Source organism: Triturus cristatus, chromosome 2_2 (assembly GCF_964204655.1).
Source record: "Triturus cristatus chromosome 2_2, aTriCri1.1, whole genome shotgun sequence".
NCBI lineage: Eukaryota > Metazoa > Chordata > Amphibia > Caudata > Salamandridae > Triturus > Triturus cristatus.
The window spans coordinates 947030444-947054560 of record NC_140582.1 but is presented as its reverse complement, the minus strand read 5'-3'; positions in this window follow the sequence as shown (position 1 = coordinate 947054560).

Here is a 24117-nt window from a genome sequence, read left to right as displayed (position 1 = left end):
TGTGCACTTTCGGGAGGATGTAAAAGTATGGAGTTTTTGGGTCAAGTTCTTGTAAAAAAAATTCTTCTGCCTTGGTAATCCACCCCTCTTGTGCTGCTTCCGAGACCATCTCTTGTATTTCTCGTTTCAGACTCACAGTTGGATCTCTCTGTAATCGTGCATAATTCCGTTGATCATTGAGTAGTCTCATACACTCATTTCTGTACATCTCAATGGGTAGTATCACCGTTGCTCCTCCTTTATCTGCTGGTTTAATTATGACATCCTGCATCTTGTCAAATTCTGCCAGTGTCTGCCGTTCAATCAATGTGAAGTTGTTGAATCTTTGGTTGGTATTATCCTTCAATTCATCGATATCCAATGTTACTGCCTTCTCAAAGGCTAGTAATGCCGGTGGCATAGTGTGGTTCGGGGGGATGAATTTCGATTTTTTTCGTAGGCCTGTATTTTTATCTGTCAATTCACTCAGTTCCTCTGGTCCCTCTGTTTCTGCAAAGAACACCGACAGACGGAGTCTGCGAAAAAATTCGGCAAGTTCAATTCTTAGATCAAAGAAATTTGACCGATTCGTCGGGACAAAGCCTAGTCCTTTTTTTAGGACATTTTCTTGTTGTTGGGAGAGGATTCTCTTGCTCAGGTTCAGTATTCCCGTGCGTTCTTGCTCGTGCTGGGTCCCTGGTCCTGTGCTGTCAGGTCTTCTCTGTTGGTATCCCATTGAACCCGTTGCCCTCTCCGGTTGCCTCCTCCTCGTCTTCGGCCTCGCCCTAAAAAAGGTTGTTGATAGGGTTGCCACTGGTATCCAAACTGTGGTGGTTGGAAGGGCGCTTGCATGAAGGGGTTCCATCCAAAGGGTGGTTGTTGTTGTATTCCTCCTTGCATGTATGGGCCTCTATTTCTTCTTGGGTTGTTGCCTCTGCGTCTATTGGTGCTTTTTCGGCCTTCAGATGATGTATCGCTGGAATAGTTGCCAGAGCCTGTGCTTCCTGTGTCTGAGAAGTCTGAGTTGTCTTTATCTGTTGGGGTATAATCCTCTCTCGAGTATGGAAAAACACTCTCAAATTTAAATTTTTTCAGGTCTTTCTGAAATTTTGTAATTTTTGCTTGGGTAAGATATTCTTTGTACTCATTAATTATTTTATTGTTTTCGTCCAGTTTCTTTTTGAATTGTGCAATTGTGATTTGAGTTTTCAAACCATTTTCCAGTGTTTTTATTTCAATAAGGAGGGCATCTGAGAGTCTTTTAGCAGTCTTAATAATTAAGACCAGCCAGTCTCTGCTGCATTTCCATGCGATCAAGGACCAGCTGCGTCTAAATTCGGGGTCATTCAGGAAAATTCGTGGGGAGTTTGCCACAATCAAACCGTTGGGTGCTATATTACCCCTCAAGTATTCAGTCATGATGGCTCCGTGAAGTAAAGTTTTGAGTTGGGTCCTTTTCAATTCTGTTAGAGAGTCCCAATCGCCATTGTTTTGGTTAACGTGTGTGAGAGTAGTGTCGGAGATCAGTGGTGGCATTGCTAAAATGGATGATATTTCATCTTCGTCATATGCTAATCCCTCGGCCATCTTGGCGGGATGATTGCAAGTCTGTGGGGTCAAAATACCCCAGACTTGTCGGATGACCTGATCCAAACTATGTCAGGTGTGCCACACCTCTTCTAGGGAGGTGTTTTTTAGAAACCTCTCAGGGCTATGGAGGCCCCTCTGAGCTCTTTTATCACAAACAGAGAGGGAGAGAATAAACAACGTGGTTGCGTTCTCCCTGAGTAACTTTTTTTTCCACAAAAAGCAACCACTATTGAATTGGCGAAATACCAGATTCAGAGTAGTGGAAAGATGTTGTTCAACTATCTACTTGACAGGTGGAATATCAAAGATATTGAAGTAAAAGCCTCACTCACGTAATAGTGACATGCTTCATCATAGGCAATTACTCCACACCCAGAGAAGATGGTACTCTCTGGGCGGACTCAACCAAAGATATACTGGGAGTTCCTAGATAAATGAACCACTGGTTAGGCAGGGAACCAGATCAGATTAAAAATACCTATGAGTGTACCCTATTTTAAATTATTTATTATTGGGCACTCATGATATCAGTAAAAACTTATTGTCGGGGTTTCTTTGAACTCGATTTGTTCAATTGTACCCGCTACCGTATGCCAACATGTTTCGGCCCGTCTTGTAGCCCAATCGGGTCTTGGGGCCTTCGTCAGGGCGATATCTTTCTTTTCCTTATGCTATAAGGTCCCTGCGATTAAGCTGTACATGTGCTTACATGCAACTCATTCGTACGTGAGGCCTAATGCACTCACCTGTCCGTATGTGCCTTCCGACTTCAGTAGAATTTTTCTATTGGACATGGGACACAAAGTTAACATGTGTTTCTTTGACGACACAACAACATGAATCTATCTACAGCCCGTCTTGTGCTCGTAGTCGTTGGTTCTTAGTTGTAGTGATGGTGTACCACCTGACTATGTGCTCTCTATGTTAGGGCTTAGTGTAATACATTAATCATTCCAGTTTGCTCACCGCCACATCACATCCACATCTATACACCACACAACGTGATCATCATACTGCTTGTGATTGACTATGAGTGAAAAGGATTGTGGCTATAATATATTTTCTAGTCATCAATCCTATAGCTCTCTATTCAGGCACCCATTCCCTTGTTGTGTTGTTTATTCATTTCTTAAATATATCACCATGCATAGTGATCATGTATATCTCTTTCATCCAGTCGATTATTAAGAACTTCCGGCGCTCACCTACTGCCCTGTGCCTACTGGCATCATGCAGATCTCGTGTGTTAGGTGCAGTCCTGTAGTCAAACACTGCATCAGAGATAAATAAAGGCAACTATTAGCACGTTCAAAACCGATCTAATGATAAACATCTCGTTCTCTACAAGATTCTAGTTCACGGAACCTTATTACCGCGTTACTATCTTTTTACGGTTTAGGGAAATATATTCAGGGACGTATTTATTCTTATTTCGCTTCCGTGCCAGTATTCCTGCTTAGTTCTTCAAATCCTGTGTTGCAGGGTGAACTTTCCCCCTATTTGTATATGTTTTGTTTGCTGTCCCTTTTGTTATAGCTAGTCTTTTTTTGAAATTATTTAAACAGAACAATTTGGAACCATTGGTAAGCTCTACATGCGTCTCTGCTATCAACACAAATCATACGCGATAACAGGCGTCTGAATAACAAAGTGTACCCTCGCTGTCACTTACTTCATCAAGGACCCTGCACCGCCGTTGCACCTAGTCAACCACACCGTCTGCCGTCGGGGATGTGAGTACGGCGGTGTCGGCTTTTAACCGGAGGTGCACGAGCCTGATAGGAGGGCGGTTCTGACCCAATTCTCTAACGTCACGCAACGTAATCACAGCTGTTCACACTTTTACGAGGCTGAACTACAAGACTTGTGGGAAATGTAGTTTATTTATGTCTGGTGCGCCGTGTTCGATCCCCCTCACAGCGAAGGATTTGTTAGTTACAATTTTGAGGAGTATTTCGTTGATCCCTCGTGTAGTTATTTTAATGATAATCGCTTGAAGTGTGTAGAGTTGCTATTTCGCCATTATCTTTGCGGAAATAGCGTGTCTCACCTCACGACCAGTGTTAGTGGGTATGATGTAGGCAGCCCCACTTGAGTTTCGTATATCTGCTAACGGCAGGTCATTCTAATCAGTGGATTAATCTAGTTGACTGCACGTTTGTTACCTAATTCCGACTTTCATGGTGTTATCCCCTTGTGTTCCTAAATTATATATATCGAGGACTAATGTTACACCCCAATCTTTTGTTGTTATATATGTCGGAGGTTTTGTTGTCTTTCCAGGACTATGCCTCTGGTCTTTTGCTCCTGTTTACCATGTTTTAGGGATATGTATACTTTGTGGCCCAATCTAAATTAAACCATCCCGCGGAATTTTCTTCTTATTTCCTGTTGTTGTTTTAAACGGGCAATAGATCTACTTTTGATTGCCATATTCAGAGATATGTAGGCTATGTGGCAAAGCTACGTCATAGAGCACCATGGAATTTCCTCGTTCAGTCCTGATGTTGTGCTTGACAAGCGATAGATCCACCTTTGCTCTAGTTTTAGCAATTGTTTTTCGTTGCAGCTGTCTGGTAGTCTCTCAATTACAGTCCAAGTAAAGTCATCTTCACTGTGTTTCTGCGTTTGAAAATGTCTCATCATTTTTGTGATGGTTTTACCGCACCTAAATGTACTGCGGTGCTCATTGATCCTGATCTTGACCTTACGTGTGGTCATCCCAATGTATATTTTATTGCAGATGCACGTCATTAGGTAAACCACATTGTGGCTGTTGCAATTGCTGAAGGACCTTTGTTCCCATGGTGTTTTAAGGCCCACGTCGATTGTTTTGCTCTGTGTTGTTAATTTGCATACACTACATGATCCGCACGGGTAGTGTCCGGTTACCTCTGGTAGATTCCAGAGTGTGCTCTGTTGGCCTGTTCTGCCTTGTTTCTTTTTTGGTCTGGTATGTACAACAGAGTCTTTGATGGATTTACCTCTCTTAAATGCAAATAGTGGTTTCTCTAGTTTAAGACCCCCAGAGTTCAGTGTTCTCCAATGTCGTAGAACTATGTTCTTTACACTGTTGGAATCTGTTCCGAATGTGGTTACGCATACCAGTTTTTTGTCATCCAGTTTCCTTTTTGGTTCCAAAAGCCCTTCTCTGTTGCAGTTTTTTGCCCTTTTATATGCTTGTTTAATCAGTTTTGTAGGGTAGCACTTTGTCTGCAATTTCTGTGTTAATTTTTTGGCGTGAATTTCATAATTTGCTTTTTCCGTACAATTTCTCCTTAGTCGTAGGAATTGGCCTACTGGCAAGTTGTCTCGCAGCGCTTTCGGGTGGAAGCTGTCATATCTGAGGAGGTTGTTGGCATCTGTAGGTTTGTAGAACACTTCCGTTTTTAGTGTCCCCTCCGCTGGCCAGATTTTCAAATCCAAAAATGTGATGGAATCTTTTGTTAGAGTCATTGTAAACTTCAAGAATTCATCCCTGTTGTTTAGCCATGTCAGAAATTCTTTTGCTTTTTCGGCATCTCCTTTCCAGACTATAAAGATATCATCTATGAATCTTCTCCATACTCCCAAGTTGGATTGGTACGGGTTGGAGTCACTATAGATGAAACGTGTTTCGAAGTCATGCACGTACAGGCATGCTACACTGGGGGCGCAGGTCATCCCCATTGAAGTGCCATGGGTTTGTAGAAAATACTCCCCTTCAAATTCAAAGTAATTTCTTGTTAGGGCTAATCGTACACATTGAACCACAAATTTTATAGGTGTTATTGATGACCAGTTTTCCAGACCCAGCAGATTTTCTATCACCCTAAGTGAGGCCTCTTGTGGAATACTGGTATACAATGCTTCCACGTCTAATGTCATTAGGTAGTCGGTGGTAGGACTGAAGCTCAAAGTTTGAAGTTTCAATAAGATGTCTTGTGTGTCTTTAAGGTACGAGGGCATTCTCTGCACCATTGGTCGCAAGAAATGGTCGGCAAATCTTGACAGTGGTTCGAGAGCCGAACCAATGCCTGACACAATCGGTCTGCCTGGTGGTGGATGTACGTTTTTGTGCACTTTCGGGAGGATGTAAAAGTATGGAGTTTTTGGGTCAAGTTCTTGTAAAAAAAATTCTTCTGCCTTGGTAATCCACCCCTCTTGTGCTGCTTCCGAGACCATCTCTTGTATTTCTCGTTTCAGACTCACAGTTGGATCTCTCTGTAATCGTGCATAATTCCGTTGATCATTGAGTAGTCTCATACACTCATTTCTGTACATCTCAATGGGTAGTATCACCGTTGCTCCTCCTTTATCTGCTGGTTTAATTGTTTATTAATTCACATTGTTATTGTATTTACTGCTTTGACCTCTTCCCTGCCCTCTTGTTCCGGCTTTTCCTCTCCTTGCTGCCTCCTCTCTCTACTCCTTCTCCTTGTCTCTCCTCTCTGCCGCCCTTTCTTTCTTCGCCCTATGCAGGGAGGTGTGTTGTAATCTACTCCTCTTGGTACGTTCCGCCCCCCTCTCCCCTTCACCTCCTATTGGTCTTTCCCCTCCTCTGTTGCAAAGATTCCACAGTGCCCTCCAGAGAGCTGCTGGAACCTGTGGTGGTGAGAAGATGATTAAAGAAGAGTTCCCCTCTTACCTGCTTCTGGTCTTTATTATAACAGGAGGACTCACAGATGGCAAAGTCCAGCACCACCAGCAGATTTGCAGGAAGTCTTTTGTGTCCCTAAGACTTCTTAACAGAAGGCAAGCTCTACTCAAGCCCTTGGAGATCTTCTTCAAGCAAGGGACACAGGCCATAGCAAAGTCCTTCTCCTTTCCTTGGCAGAAACAGCTACTGCAGGCCAACCCCAGAAAACAGCAAAGAGGCAATACTTCTCCTCTGTTTCTCCAACTCTTCTCCTTGACAAAGGTTTCTCTTGATTCCAGAAGTAGTCTAAAATTCAGGGGGTTTAGGTCTAATACCTATACCCCAACATGTCTTTGTTCTCTTTGCGCAAGGGTCTCTGAGCCCAGTCAAACCAGTTATGTCCTCACTGGTGCAGTATGACCACAGGGGGTAGAGACAGCATTGTGCAAGGGGGACAGGCCCTATTCAGGTGCAAGGAAATATCCTCCAACCACTCTAAATTCAGCCAGGGTCTATTCATCTTAGCTCTGAGTCATCCTGGATGGGGCAAGCACACCTCAACCCCTCCAGTGGCTGTCTACAGTGAATGCACATTCCAAGCCCCTGTCACTCCAAAACCAGAGAGTCACTACACAAACAGACAGAGGCCCACAGAATGGTTAAACAAGGAAATGCCTACCTTCTAAAAGTGCCATTTTCAAACACACAATTTAAAATCCATTTTTACTAAAATATGTGTTTTTAAATTCTGAGTTCAGCGAACCTAAACTTTATTTCTCTATCTTGTTCCAATGAGAAGTTATATCTATAAGATCTTATAAACTCCCATTCTGTCCTAAAGGCACGATGCATTTTCACAGTAAAAACAATATTGGCAGTATTTCACTATCAGGACATTTCACACACACCAGTGCATGTCCTACCTTTCACGCGCACTGCACCCTTCCCAGGGGGGTACCTTGGGCATACCATAAGGGTGTCTTACATGTAGAAAAAGGGAAGGTTAGGGCCTGGCAAGTGGGTGCAGTTGCCAAGTCGACATGGCAGTTACTAAACTGTGAACAGACACTACAGTGGCAGGTCTGAGATACCTTTTCAGGGCTGCTCATGTGGGTAGCACAATCAGTGCTGCAGGCCCACCAGTAGCATTTGATTTACCGGCCCTTGCACACTCAGTGCACTTTACTGGATGCCTACCAGTAAATCAAATATGCCAATCATGGATAACCAATCATGTTCACAATTTACGCAGAGAGCATATGCACTTTAGTACTGATTAGCGGTGGTAAAGTGCCCAGAGTCCTAAAGCCAACAACAGGCCAGGATAAATTAGGAGGAAGAAGCAAAAATGTTTAGGGATAGCCATGCAAAAAGGGCCAAGTCCAACACTGATGCTTCAAGAACGATCTTCAGCTTACCTAAATATACGTCACCATCCCAAATAAGATTAGAGTTTGGAATGCAGAAGCAGGGGCTGGCACGTATAGGTGCATACATTAACTGTTGGTACAAGATCAAGGGGGCACATCTGCAGACCCTGAACGCTCACCTGTGGACTGAATTGCCGACCAAGGAAAATATTCCAGCAAGGGCCTTTCTACAAGCATCACTAGACGAATTATGCCTACAGGGCCTATGGGACGCATTAGGAACATAAATGTTTTAAATGGCTTGCAAACAAAAATGTTAAACGAATCTCCCTGTTAGAGGATAAAGCATTACTGACTGGTAGGGCACTGGCTGGTTTTCTCTGCACAGCTACACCAAGGCTGCACCTCAGCATCATTCAGGCAATGGGTTCACTAAAGGCACAAAGGAGAAATATCTGCGCTATCGACTTGGCATTCTCCTATCTTTGCTCCACCTTCCACCCTAGAAACGTACTTTGGCAAAGACATGCTGTCGCTTGTGCGGGGTGGAGAGAGAAGATGTCATTCATCTGTTATGTATATGTAAAGAACTCATAAGCAAACACAGAGCGCTGTTATGCCCTCTTTTCAACCACAAAGGAATCCGTACCTGCAGGCAGGTGGTTGTGGCGTGCTTTGCTGGAGATGATGTGCAGTTAAAGTGTCGCCTAGTAAGATTCTTGACTGCAGCTGAAAAGAGACTAAAACAGCATGACCATTCCCGGTGAGGCTTGAGATGCAGCTCATTAACATGTCTCCCATGGAACTTTGCATCAACAGCCGTCATTTGGGGGTCATCTGACCATATACAAAAACTATATGGCGAGATTGCACTTTGTGTATTTTTTTTAATAACTACATCCATTGGCAGCTGCTGACATTTGAAAGTGGTGAGGCGTAAAAGATTTTTTTTTGTCTGAATACAATTTATAAAGACCATATTGAAGATGTACCTTCATATTCAATAAAATCTTCCAGATAATTTGGTAATAGTTTATCAAATTCTGCATTAAGCTTTGCAACATAAATGCCTTTCTTTTCTACATGGCAGCTTCAGTATGTGGGTCTATTCTCAGCCAGGCAGATAAAGGACACCTTGCAAATTATTTTTAGGCCACAATTATAAGCAATAATATGAAGCGGGGTCTGACAGGAATTTAGCACCTATTCACAGCCTGACGTAGACAGGTTAACCATAGCTTTCTAAACTGAGGAGCTTCCGTCCAAACACTTGTAAACACCCATTTTATATTTAGGAAGTACAATGGCATTGACATAGGACGAACGGGAGACGACTGCTTAAGAGAACACCGATCCCTTTTTCTAATTCAGTGTCATCCTTCGACAAACATATATTTAAGCACACAAAATCTGTTCAATGTCTTTCAGAAAACATATGAACAAGCCATTCAGTACCTAAACAAAAGCATCTTGGGGCATATTATCAACAAACGGCGTTAAAATTATTGCCGCATTAGCGGCAGAACACTGCCGCTAAAGCGGCGATAATGAGCTTGATAATATGCCCTTGGGGATTCCAATAGAAGCCCATGTTCTGGTGTCAACATGGGCTTCTATTGGAATTCCCAAAGGCATATTATCAAGCCCATTATCGCCGCTTTAGCGGCAGTTTTCTTGACATCGATATTCTGTCCCTACGATATTAAAAAATCGATATTAGTGTAGGACGATATAAAAAAGTCGATATTTTGACTGCTCACCGGAGAGTAAGGGTGAGTACACTGACAGAAAAATCACAGTTGAGACATGCACAATAATGCACACCAGTAATTGTGAATTCTTCAGTTGTACCAGCTTGAAAAGTTAAGTCATAAAAGCAGAAGACACTTTCTGTGAGGATCTTTCCCTTAGAAAGAGGAGGTCATCTGCTAAAGGGCAATGAAATATCATTTATGGTTGTAAAAAGAAAAAGAAAAAAGATACAGCTTCAGGAAGAAGATTTTTTTTACAGAATATTGTCTTGAAAGAAAAGAAATAAGGGCTATAATGAATTCAACAAGGGTGAACTCTTTAGTTGTACCAGCTTGAAATGTAAAGTCATAAAATGAGAAGACACGTTCTGTGTGGATCTTCCCCTTGGAAAGAGGAGTTGGTCTGATAACAGACACTGAAAATTTATTTACAAAAATTTCCACACTATGCTGCACAAACGTCTAACTCCAAAGCAGAATAGGTGGTCCGGCCCTATTGTGATCCAAAACGTGCGTGCTCGCTGAGGTGCTGAAAGACGCAGAGTACAGACGATTAGCACTGACAACAGCAGCATCGAGACATTCTCAGACAAATTATGGAGACCTAGAGTACAGAGGTCACCCTTCATTGGCACTGGAGAATGATTCACAGTAGAAAGGCTTCAGTTGCCACACTACATAAAAATTCACAGAGTCTTAGAGAGTTGCTGTGAGTGTTTACAAATAGCACAACAGTTCCTAAAATATGTAAGAGCACTGGAAATGTCCGCAATGGTTGAGTAAGTAAATCCAATCCGAGTCCATACCAAAATACTGGTAGCAAAAAATATGCAACCAACTCTGCTATCAGAACTAATGACTAGTCCTGAAGATGAGGGTAAATAATAAACAGGGGTGAAGACAGATTTATGCTGATCCTGAAAGCTCAGGTCATTGTCATTAGTATTAAAAAATGAAGATGTGCAATACTTTGTAAGAGTAACTTTATTTTCACCTATCTTCAGGCTCTGCTAAGATTGTTCTGAGGTGAAATCACCAACTTTCTAAGCTTCCACTACTGGTGGAATGCACCACAATGAAAAGAAGGAAAGGAGAGAGGGAAAATCATGTAATGTCAACTATGATATTAGATAATTACAACAACTTCCTGCACTACAGAATACAGCCACAGAAATCAGTATAATTAGGCTTCAAAATCCACAACAGCTCCATAAATAAAAATTCCTTAATAAGGATGATTATCACACACTTTATCACTCCAATGAATAAACCAGCATGCTCCAAAGGTGATAATCAGTGTATCACTATATCCTTCAAATCTCCACAGTGAACTATTTATTTTCCAGTTCTCCAGTCCTCAGTAAGTCAGTTATGGTCGTAGATTTTGCACATGTACAACACTATGCCAGATATTCGTGATAAAGTTATGTTAATATAAGGACCCAGAGGCCCGGGCTCAGGAATTCCACAGCTGGAGAACCTACATGTGCCTTTCACTTGAGGCCCACACATAGTCTTGGACATTTCAGTAAAGATGAAGGTGTCCCCCAAATCAAAGTGGGGGCCGTCAATGAAATTGGTTGATGCTCATGCAGATTCAACCACTTCACAAATGTGTGTTGTGCTAGGGGCTTTCCGACACCTAATCAACTACGTCCCACTTAGATGCTGATGACATGAATAATGACAAAGTGGATGGTGAAGGAACAGTGCACAATGCCTGTGCCATTAACCTGTGCAAAGCCTGTTGCCAATTGCAGCCAATGACCAAAATAAGCAATGGCTCAGTCACAATATTTGCTGCTTGTTACCTCATCAGCACCCTGTCCAGAAACTACAGAAACACAGTCCCTCTTCAACTTGAGGGTATTGTACTTTGATTACCTGTCATCCATTTGAATATCTTCACCATATTAAATTGTTTTTTAGCATTTTCACTTGTGAACTTGAGGACAGGTTTGAAGCAAGTGAATCAATTTCAAACCATAAGACGCATAAAAGGGATAATTCGGCTCTATATTCATCAAGCAATTAACCCAGTTCCCCTTCTCCTCCGAAGGGTAGCCTTTAATATAAAGAAGAATGTAGTCAATGAAGTGATGAAGATGGGAAGAACAGATGTAATAGAAAGTCCTGCTCCATGGGTCTTTCTAATTACAGTGTACAGAAAACTTAAGCAACTGAAAGTGGTGAGATTGTGTTGAAATGGGGTTGCTAAACGCCGCAATTCAATGGGAGCCACATATCAACACCACCACTGATGGTCTTGGAGATGATGTCAATGGTTCCCAATAGAATACAAAGGAAGTCCTCGCCTCCAGCTATTAGCATCTCCACTCCAATCCTCAGTGTTAATACTTCAAAACATTTTTAACACATGTGGGTCTTAGGAGGTACAGGCATCTGCATTTTGAATTCTCATGTGCTGCTGAAGTATTAAAGGATTCCAAAATTGCAAGAGGGAAGTGCCCTCTATACAGACAAGATAATTATTGACTCAATTCAATTCAATAATCTTTATTCAGTTTAAAAAAAACACAAAAGACACAAAGTAAAAACAATTCATACACACTGGGAAAACACACCTTGAGGCACAGTCTAATTAGGTGCAAATCTCTAATTGCATCTTTAGACACTTTGCAGAAATCTTCAGTTTTTAGATTTATATTAAAATGGAAAATATACCAGCCAATCAATGGGTAAGATCTAGTACCGTAAAAATACTATGCTTATCATTCAGTACAGTTGATATTGAAAGTATCAATAAATACTTTGGAACTTTCTACGTAGATTTGGGTCCAAGATGAAGTACAAATGCTATAATAGTGCATATTAGTACTTGGAACAGCACAAGTTAAAGAATAAAGTGCAAATGCTATGGTAGTGGATTTGAGTACTTAAAACAGTACATAGCGTATCCAAAAAGTCTACATATAGATATAGGGGCCTTTCTTCTAAAGTGCTGGCGGATATAAAGTGCAAGTGCATAGAAGTACATATAAAATATTTTAAAGCAACAAATTTCAAAGATTACATTTTAAAATTTCATGCCATTTTGTTCCTCAATAAGTTGACAGCAAACAGATATCTACTAACACTAAAAACAATTTTCTGTGAAATATCGATTTTTAGTATTCTAGTTGCGTCAGTACAAGACCTGATTCCCAAGTTACGACAGATGGGATTAATCCATTTAAGCCTTGGGATGGTATATGCTGGCCAAAAGAATAGTATATGTTAGTCATTTTGTTGTGCATGATATTGACATAAAGGGCAGTAATGATCATTATCGTCACCGTTTTTCCAACCCCATTTTACTGTATTGGATTTGACTTGCAAAACACTATAGCGAAACTTCATGTACAATGAGTTTTCCAACTGTGGTTGGATTTCATCCAAGAATTGCTCAAAAGACGGAAGGTATTTTGTAAGAAGGAACTGGGATGTCAAGGTACCATTATCTTAATTGTGTGAGACACTAGAGGTAGCTACTCTGCTACTTACGAAACCCTGACCCAGAATCAGGTCATCTACGAATGATTTAGCACCGGGTGCCCCACGAACATGCGGTGCACTAAGGGATATGGAGGCAGCCCCCTTCCGTCTGCGCTCTGGTCCCCAAGCGAGCAGGTCTACACACCGGCCCCCCCGAAAGAGGCCAGCTATCCCAGGCCAACCGAGGCTCCACGGCACTGTGGTTTCATTACGGTTTAGGGGGGATTATGACTTAGAGGCATTCAGTCATAATCCCACAGATGGTAGCTGCGCCCCATTGGCTCCTCTGCCAGGCACATACACCAAATGTCTGAACCTGCGGTTCGTCTCGCACTGAGCAGGATTACTTTTGCAACAACACATCATCAGTCGGGTAAAACTAACCTGTCTCACGACGGTCTAATTATTGACTCACAGTGATCACTATCTCTCTCCGACAGTGGGGTAACAACTGGTCTATACAAAGTACAAGATGTTAATTCTACAGCAACACCAACACCCTTCTCTGAACTGTAAAGGTTTTTGAAGATGCTAAATACTATTGGAAGTACACACGAAAACTTACAGCCCTCACCAGTCTCCTGCAAAAGTTCCTCATGTGGACATCCCAAAGGCAAGGGACTGAAGAACCAGAACAGATTATTGAAGCTATTGAAGACACTGTGCCTACTGAAAACTCCTTTCAATACTAGGAGCCAGCAAAAGAAGCAGAACAGTTGAAACCAGGCCCACTAGTTAAAGTGTGACCTGTCTAGAGAGAAAAGTTTGTTGTGAAAAGAGTGGCTGTGACATACCAAGATAGAGAACAAAGCTATTGCTATTCACTGAAGGGCCACTTCTATCTCTATATCTATGGCCAGCTGTAGCAGGTGACCATGGACCACAAGCTTCTGGCCCTCTCTTTGAAGGATCTTCAGCAGAGCCATCACCTAGATACAAGAGCTGCATGAATATTCCTTCATAGTTGTCTACTGCGAGAAAGTGCCATCTTTCTTGCATGGTATGCTCCCACTTTTTGCTGAATTGCTGAATGTACTTTGACTGAGTGTGCCCTGGACTCCTGCCAATCAGGTGCCCAGGGCCTATGTTCCTTCCCTAAAAAACTCAAACCCAAAATTGGCAAACCCTGGCCACCTGTCAGCACCTGGTAAATGGTACCCTAGGTACCCAGGGACTTGTGACCAGGGAAGGTCTCTAAGGGCTGCAGCACTCATTGTGCCACCCTTAGAGGCCCTGCACCCTGACACACACACTCTGCCCTTGCAAGCTGAGTGTCTGGGTACAAGACAAAACAAAGAGTCGACATGGCACACATCCCTGTGTGCCATGCCCACCACCTACACTGCCCTGGCATACATCAGCCACCCCTCTAGCTGGGTGCCCTATGCCAGTGGTGTGGGCACAGGAGCATGAGCCCTGTGCCCCTACAGTACCCAGGTCCATTCCTGGGCACTGTAAATGCAGTGTTGCCATTTAAGAGTACATGGTGCTGAGAGCTCGTCAAACACGAACTCCACAGCACCATAATGGCGACACTGAAGACTGAGAAGTTTGGTATCAAACTTCTCAGCACATTAAACCCGCACTGATGCCAGTGTGGGATTTAATGTACAAAGCACCACAGAGGGCATCTTAGAGATGCCCCCTGAAACCTAACCTACAATCCACGTCTGGTCTGGGAGGCTGCCTAGGCTGCCACACAGCAGACATGTTGCTGGACCCCTGGGTAGGAGAGCCCCCGCTCTCCTGGGCCTGTAACAATGCACATCCTGGGCGAGGTGCTAGGTCTCCTCCCCCAGGATGGACAGGGGGAAGCTTCAAAGGCATGCCACCTCTGTGAGCTTCCCCAGGCCACTTGCTACCCCCACTCTGGCGGGAAGACTGTCCGGAAACCCCAAATAAGGACAGGGGATGTGCCAGCCTGCCAACCCCACCCCTCAGGTGGGGGAGGCGAGGTGAAGCACATCTCCGGGCGCTCACCATCTTGAAGATGGGAGGCCCTGCCGAATCAGGACTAGGCAACTGCCCCCCTCCCACAGGAGAGTGGCATGATAGGGGGTGTACCCACCCCAGGGCAGGGACCCATTGGTCCCTGCCCTTTACCTACCTATAAAGCCCCTAAATCTAGTATTTAGGGGCACCCTGAACCTTCCTTCCTTAGAGTCCAGATTCCGAAAAACAAAGAAGAGCAAGAAGAAAGAAGACCTGCTGTGCAGCTGCTAAGAAGAGGAAGACACCAACTGCTTTGGCCCCAGCCCTACCGGCCTGTCGACTCTTGACCCTGCTCCTGCTTCATCCCAGCACCTCTTGTGGCTAGCAACCTCACACACCCTGGAGGACCTGGCTACCTTTTGACTCTGAGCACCTGGGACTCCCATGAGCAGTGGCTCTGCTCAAAACCAGCTTCTAACCTCTGGCATCAGCCCGGAACCGCGAACCCTGCACACTCTGCACCCGCCAAGTCTGGCCTGTGCCGGAGTGAACAAAGACCCCGAGGACGTCCCCCCGGTGACTGTGACCCCGAATCTGGCACCCAAGGACTCACCTCGATGCTCCTGACGATGCCTACAGCCTCAGAACCAGGTTACCCCCCCCCAACCGTGATCAACAGAGGGTAAGATTTCCCGACACCAAAAGGCGCCCCTGCACCCCGCGCTCTGCAGCCCCCTGTGGCCAACTCCTGGGTACCTACATATCCTCCAACTACCCAACTTACCTCTCGAAGTGGTGGTAGCACCTGAAGAATCTTCGTCCCCGAGCTTGCAGCCTTTGTTCATCCAGGAGCTTTCCAATTGAAATCCACTGAGTGCCCGAAGGCTCAAAAGCACCCTGCACCCAGCCGCCCGAGTGGCCCTGGCAGTGTAACCTCTACTCCTATCTACTTCCCCTTTTGCCCTGAGCAAGTGACCAGGAGCCCAGCTCCCACAGCCGCGTGGCCTGCTAGTCAGCAGCCACCAACCAAAGCCCCCCTGCCTCCCATAGGATAACATTGGGCCTAACTCACTCTGCACCCGGCTGCCCCTGTACCGCTGAGGGTGTAACAACTGTACTTACCTGACCCTGGGAGACCACTGAGTCTGTGTCAAGAACCTTAACTCTGCCAGTCGAGTACTTACCCAAAAGCTGATAACCCAATTTTCCTCCATAGGGTAACATTGACTGGTTTCTTCTGAAATTTCTTCTAAGTGTGGAGTTTCTAAAACTTAAAACATTCACTGTGAGAAGTTGGCCTGGCATATACTGGTCACTAGTTATAGTGGCCACCTTGCACCAGTCCAATTCGACTCTTATGGTAGATAGGTTTAAGACAACCTTTTAAAGAAAGCTATCCTAGTGGTAGCTGTGGAGAGCAGCCTTCAGGCTAAGTCTCAGAGGAATGTAAAGCAGCTTGTTTTACCTTATAATCTCTTGAAATACCAAATGAAAGGACACCACACAGGTATATATATCAAATATATATGTATTTATTACTAGCACACTCTACTAATCTCTTTATGAGATTAGAAGTCAGGAACATATGCAAATATCAATGTTTCACAATAAGTTAAGCACAAATATGGCGGGGGCCCTAGGGGCGTACCAGACCATATACTAAAAAAGAGGTTTAGGAATGTCGACTTGCAAGGGGACAAGGCCTAGGGCCTGTAGAATCGCTGGGGCCTCACTAATCCACCCAAGGCAGGTAAGTAAAGGACCCACGGGAGACGCGTGCAGTGTGAGAACACAGCAGCGGATTCCCTATTGATTTCAACGGAGTAAATCGCGGGTGGAATTTTAAAGTTTTAGGGTACTTCTAGAGAGTCTACAAGCAAGCCACTTACAAGGTAAGTAGTTCGAGGGCCAACCGGAGTGCACGAGTAACCTCACCCAGGGAAGCCGGCTGCTTGTGAAGGCTGGAGAAGTGTCCAGTGGAATCCAAGGCTGGATTCAGGATGAAGAAGACCTGAAAGCAGAAGGGACAGTGTTCACAGTCGCTTTCCAGTGACCCGGGGCCAGGAAGATGGATGCCCACGGAAGTCGGGTGATTTCAGGTGATCAAGGGTGTTTTGACTCTTCAGCCACGAGGTCCAGGAGGCATTGATGACAACCAGGAGCTGGATTCGGAGTGTCCCACAAAGTCTGCAGCCTACTGATGTGTCGGTAACTGGATAGGAGCCAACAAGCCTTGGCAACAGCAAGTCTTGTGGAAAGTGAAGAAAGTCAGCGGTGCAGACCAGCAAGGTCTGAGGGACTCACTCAGCAAGGGTAAGTCAGGGCAGGCCCGGAGCAACCAGGGGAGCCCTTTGGTTTGATGAGAAAGTCTTCAGGGGACCCACAAGCCAGCCGGCAAGGGATCGTAAAGACGCCTCGTGAGTATTCGCTTCACAGGAGCCCACAGTCACTCGGGACAAGGTAGGCCTCTGATTTTTGCGGGAAATTTGGCTGGAGGCTTGGACCACATGTGGTGCAATGCACAAGTTTGTAGAACGTCGTGAAGGGGTTGCACTCGACAATAGTGCATGGTACCCGGGTATTGCTGTTCCTCGTCACTCGTGAGGTCCACTCGCCTCAGCTTTGCTGGGGACTCACAATGGCCGTCAAAAAGTCAGGAAATCCACTTCCGGGGCTGCAGGGACTTCGGACTCTGGCGGGAGTGGGAAAGTTTGCGACTGTTGATTCAAATATTTGGAGCCTGCCAAGCAGGGGAGTCACTCCTTGACTCCAAAGGAGATTCTTCAGTCTTCCAAAGGTAGTGGAACGTTGAAGGGCCAGAATTCTTCTTGTAGAGCATCATCCAGGGGTATCTAACTTGCAATGGCAAGGGTTCCCTATCTTATACTAAAGGAAAGGGAGGGACTAGCTCTATGACCACTCCTATGGGAGGGTCAGGGGAGTGGGTGGTTACACCCACTTTCCTTTGTCCAGTTTCGCGCCAGAGCAGGGGCAGGTAGCCCCTGAACCAGTTTGAGCTGGCATATTCACAGAGGATCCTACTGCTCCCCCAGTGCAGGAATTCAAAGCACTCTAGGAGTGCACCCACCCAGCCCAAATACACTAAATCCTGTCTGGAAGGTGGTTACACCTCCCTGTGACAGGATGCCTATTGTTGGGCCTCCTCCACTGTGAGTTTCAGTCAGCAGCAGGAGGGCAGCCCAGTGTCTGTGCTGGTGGCATCCATTTTGTGATGCCAGGGCTCTTTCAGATTTCTACCGTGTTTCCACAGTAGGTACATGTCTTCCCCTCTAGAAGGGTGGGATCATACTCCCACACCAGTTACTGGTGTGGGGATATGATTTCAAGTTGTTTGACTCCAAACACGACATGGTTTGATGCAGTCATTCCAAAGTTTGCATTTACCGGTAGGTTATAATGCACTTAAGAGTATATGGTTTAACCGCATCCACAAACAGCCACAGAGAATAGACTCTGTCAGCTGCAGAGGGCCCCTCCTCAGGCAGAGGCACCCCCTCACATTGTAAACCAAGCACCCTGCCCTCAGGATTGATAGGGCCTGCCTTAGGGGTGACTGATAGGTTTATATGTGTGTGTATGGTGAGATATAGGGAACCTATACCTCAGTGAGGAGTGCTAACACTACCTCACCCAGGCTGCAGTTGTAGGCCTGTGGTGTCAGATTTAGTCTCCTTCCCAGGGGTGGCATAATACATGCTTCAGCCCCTGGTAGGCCTGTGAAGTACCTATGCCCTTGGTACCTAAGGTACCATATACTCGGGGCTCATAAGGTACCACAGTATCCAATCACTAGTGCATCTAATATGCACTCCAAGTTGTTTAGAGAGAACAGAGAGGTTGGGGCCCTGATTAGCAGGGACCCAGCCAGACTATAGCCAGAAACCAGTGTTAACATCAGAAAAAAAGTGGGGGCAACATAAGTGCAGATCCTACTCTCCTATATCCACCTAAAATCAATCGAGTAACGAAAACGAAAATACTCACCTGCTATTAGGAAAGATCCCAGTGCTGGATCTTGGTGCCCAGCACTGACCCTGAAAAGTACTCACAACCGTACTCACCATTAACCCAATTTTCTTCCATAGGAAATCATTGATTGTTTGTCTGTGAAATTTCTTCTAAGTGTCGATTTTTGCAAACTACAAATATTCTTTAAAAATCGTACCAACTCTGAAAACGCAATTGTTTACCTGTTTTAGATTGAGGTCCCAGTACTGAGCCTAGGAGCCCAGTACTGGATTACAAAATTAACAAGAACATACCATATCTGTAACTTGAATTTTCTCCCATAGGGAATCATTGACTGTTTTTCTATGAAATTTCTTCTGTGTCAACTTTTAAAATAGCAAAATATTGCCTAAAAGTCACATCAGTAACTAAGTCGACTTTACTCACTTGTTTCCAAGAACTGCCCCAGGACTGAATCTAGGATCCAGTCCTGGAGTTAGAAAAGTAATCCGGAAAGTAATCTATTGCAAATAACTTAAAACTTCCATTGAGCTCAATGTATTATTGTGTTTGAAATTGTGTTGCCTATTCCAACAACCTGTAACTATTACCTACAAAAGTCAATTGCATATTGCAAAAGTATTTAACTAAAGCATCTCATTCTGAGAAAGCATATTTTAATACCTATTGTTGGTTCTAAAATAAAATAGACATATATTTATTATATAAACCATTGGCCTAGAGTTCAGTTATTGAGTGTGTGAGACCATTTGCTGACTGGGTGTGTACAACAAATGCTTTACACTGTCCTCTGATACTGCCTTACTGCTCGACCAAGCTACCACTTTGGAGAGTAAGGTTATATCTAACTTTAGCCTCTGCCAAACCTCTGGGGACTGAGGACTCTGTACACACTGTACCTATTTGGGAACAGTATATACAGAGCCACTTTCTCACATCTACAAGTCAGACAGTCAGTCTAACTGAATGCCTTGTTCAACTCTTCTTTGAAAGGATGCCATTTACAAAGCTACAAAGTGGTATTGCTGTTTTACTGTCACTCTATCAGAATCTGTCATACATAATGTATTCTTAAAGGCCAAGCAGAGGAAACTTGTACTGCTTCTTCTTAAGCACCAAGAGTATGTTGGTATTACAGGCCTTCTGCAATTCTGATTGTGCAGAAGGAAAACTCCTGCCTCCACATGCTGACAGGAGGGTGCCACCAATTGCAGATGTCGATTCACAATACAAATGAGGACATTACAGCTTCCCATGGAACAGATCCATAACAATTTGTGGGCCTGGGTAGTGTACTAACGTGGAGGGGAACAGATTGGATACCTCCCTTTAATTTGGACACAATTAGTGCAATATGGATAAGGTATATAGAAGGGGGACAGTAGAGTCTCATTAATGAAACCAGGTCTTCCCTCAACAACAATCAGGCTGTAGCGGGACATCAATGCAGAACCAGTCTGCAGCAACCAATAGCGCTTTATCTCTACTGATGTAATCTTCACTGACCTTTGTGACGACACAATGGTACATTCAATAATGCGAACATTACCTAAATACACCCTTCATTCTGGAGGGGTCATGCCCACTCACTAAGCCTGATGGGCCCTAACTCTGAAACTCATTGAAAGGTGTGCCAAAGCACTTCTTTGAGCCTTGGCATAGAGCTGCATAGAGTAGCCTTCACAATATATAATGGCGAGCAGACCTCTAACTTTCCCCGTTTGCATTGGGTTTTAACATGCACTTAGCACAGTTGTATGTCAGAATGTCATTAGCAAAAAGATCACCTGATGGACACACCATATCTTTAATGTTCTTTATAAAAATATCCTCCCATTGATTGTAGATTTTAGATTGTTAGCTACAGTGGGTGATGTTTTTGAAAACAATATTTAGGACATTATATTTCACTCAGATGATGTTTTGATAATGCTATTCTGGTACATAGGGTCAGCACACAGTTGTAGACTGCATTCCAGGGGTTATCTGGCCTGAGATACCTTAAATAAAACTCAAAATCATATTCAAAATCCATCACGAAATCAAAGATATACAAAATGTATGGATTCAAAAGCCATCATATTTCTCTGTACACATTATGTACAATGTGGGAATGTGGGGCAAGATGTACAACTATTTTTTTGCAGTCGCAAACGGGAAATCAGCCTGTTTGCAACCGCAAAAAGGGTGGTGGTATGTACAAATGCTATTTTGTGAGTTGGTGACTCACAAAATAGTGTTTGTGAATCACTATTAGGAAGGGGCATGCTAAGGGTGTCCCTTCCTAATAGCGAGTCAGAATGGCATGTACTATTGTTTTGCAACCGCATTTGCGGTTGCAAAAAACTCACAGTTTACTGACTACTTTAAGTAGGTGGTAAGCCACTCACAAATGGGAAGGGGCCCCCAGAGGACCCTTTCCCCTTTGAGAATGGGTGCGAAAATATCTTTTAAGGGCAGGCAGTGGTCCCAAGGTCCACTGTCTGCCCATAGAAAAATTAAAGAAAATGTTTCTTTTTTTTTTTTAAATGCGCCGTTTTCTTTTAAGGAAAACGGGCTGCATTTGAAAAAAAAAGTTGCTTTATTGAAAAATCCAATACAGACATGGGGTTCTGCTGTTCGCAGCAGGTCACCATCCCTGTGTTTGCCAGCCATTCCCAATGGGTCGCAAATTGCGACCTGCCTCATGAATAATAATGAGGCAGGTCACTTGCGACCCATCTGAGAATTGCCAACAGTGTCTCAGACACTGTTGTACATTCCAGTTTGCGAGTCGCAAAATGCAGGTCATAAAATGCCACAATTTGGGACTCGCAAAATTGAATGGTCGTACATTTGGCCATTTGTTTGACGTGGAGTATACCATCATATGCTGAAATGCAATACATAACGTCGGTTTGTATTGACACTTTGCATTAATTGTGGTACATTTTAAAAAACAAAATAAACATCATTGGGCAAATCAGAATGGCTTATGAAGGAGCCCCTCGAAGAAATATAAAACATAATTGTTAACCAAACTGAACTTCATAGCATGGCATATCTGCCATACAAATAAGAGCCAATATTAATGTTTTAATTGCCTTAATATGTCATCAGAACAATATAGTCAATTCAAATGTTCGCATGTTCCCTTCAAACAGGCCGCGCTATCCCCAATGCCAAACATACTATTGACTTATCAGGGCATTACAACATATTCTTCAAAAGGCTGAAGTGACACACATATTGCCAATTTCTACTTTGTTGCTGCATTAATGTGTGTTGTAGCCAGTTGATAATGTCACAGATATCCAACCTCTACAATGACACAGTAATGCAACAATTTCTTAAATTTCCACAATGACACAGTAGGGCATATCTTTATCTGGTACTCCCTCCTTATCTCATTTATTTTACTGTTACCCTTACCTTGTCATAGTTACTTTGACAATAAGCCTTACCTTGTTGCCATTACCCTGTGGTCTTTAATCTTAATCAAGGTGTAAGGGCTAATATTTATGTTGGGTAAGGGTCAATGTCCGTGTCTAGATTTGGGCTATGGTCAGGAACTAGTAATGAAGTAAAGAGTAAAATGAGGAGGCGGGGTTAAGGTAACATTTATTTACATGGAAATAATTGACTGATGAGTTAATGGTAGTCAAAGAAAAGGTGATGAGGTAATGGCAGAAAAGCAAGTGGTACAGATGGTAGTGGCATAGAGCCGTTCTGATAGGCAGGTGGCATCAGCACATCCACCTGATTTAGAGTCTACAGGGTGGTGGTGAACCTAAAAGTAACACGTTTGAGTATAATAAGCAGGGAGAGACTAAACAACTGTGACATAAGCCATCCTAGTTGCCACAGAAAATTGAAGCCAAACCAGAGTGAGTCCTTCCCATCCTTGAAGAGTAACCACCTCACTCCAGGTCATTATGGAAACCATCTCCAGTCCTGAACTTTTCACACAAATGATTATTTTCACATGTGTTAATCTCATTAGTTCAGTGGAAGCAAAGCACATCTACAACACCGAGAAAGGACTATGTGATCACATGAAAGTACAGGAGTTGTAAGGAACTGGAAGGAGGTGGTCAGCCTACCTCTTTTTATATTACCTAACAAGCCTTGCAAGAAGAAACACAGCGTTAAGAACAACAATAAAAATTGTAAGAAAACTGCCATTGTGTAATTTATTACGCATATGAAGCATCAATAAATAAATCATAAATGCTGTTCTTTTCACAAAAGCCACAATTCTGGGATCAAAACGCACAAACCCTATGTCTTCTGAACAGTATGACAATAGATGAGTATATTATTTGAAATTTTTACGTGTTGTCAATGTATTTAACATGAATGTAAAATATACGGGGAGTTTACAGATCGAAATATTAAGAATATTTGCAATTAGCAACTGGAATGTACCTCTAATTGTTGAGTTACCTTTTGCCTAGAGGGTTTTACTTAAATAACTGAAATGCAAGTGTACATAAGAAAAAAGCACAGAAGGTCACACAAAATACCATGTGCGACTCTCTGTATCACAAAGAAGAAGTTCCCTTGCTTTGATTCTAAGTGCAGCTTAGCCCTCCCCTACTGGGTCTGCAAAGGTTACATCACATTGTTTAGTACCGAAAATAGCAAGTAGACTTTTAGAATGCATTACCTAAACAGTAACTCAATGGTGTAACTTGATGTTCGTTTTATGAACACAACTGTTTCTGTTTTGTCATATTTATTCATTGCCACAAGCCGCCTGCAGCTAGTTATTGACTTTGTGGCGGTAACAATACAAGTGCGCTGATTTTAGCTCAGATATCATTCATACATTTGTGACATCCTGATTAAGGCCTGATTCCGAATGCGGCCTAAAGCTGCTTCCTACGGCTTCAGTAATTACCGAGTCAGGCACTTTGCAGAGTCCCATGAATTATACATCAGGAGCTACAATGTGGAAAGATTTCATTACGGAAACAGAAGTGCTAAATGTATAGATCGGCCTTTGACAGAAACATTTAGCGAGCATACCCCTGGAGCACAGTCCATGACAATCATTCAACTCAGTAGATTTAAAGTTAAAGTACACTATACACAAACTGTGCAGTAAAAATGACCAATTCACAGTTACCATCTGCCATATGTGTTTCATCACCTTTTGAATATAATCACTTTCTACAACTAAACCTGTAATGTGCTGCCCATGGTCACTTCAGTGTACAATTCTAACTCACGGCCACAGAAGTCGCAATGACTTTCGATATGTGCGACTTCTCACTGTAAGTTTCCATTTTTCTTTAGCACAAGAGGTCAATTAAGTTAATACATTGCTACGCCAATGGCATTGTCTGCTGTGGTATCGCCTTAAGACCAATGGTTAACCAACACTCGCAGAGATCTTAATAACAATGCA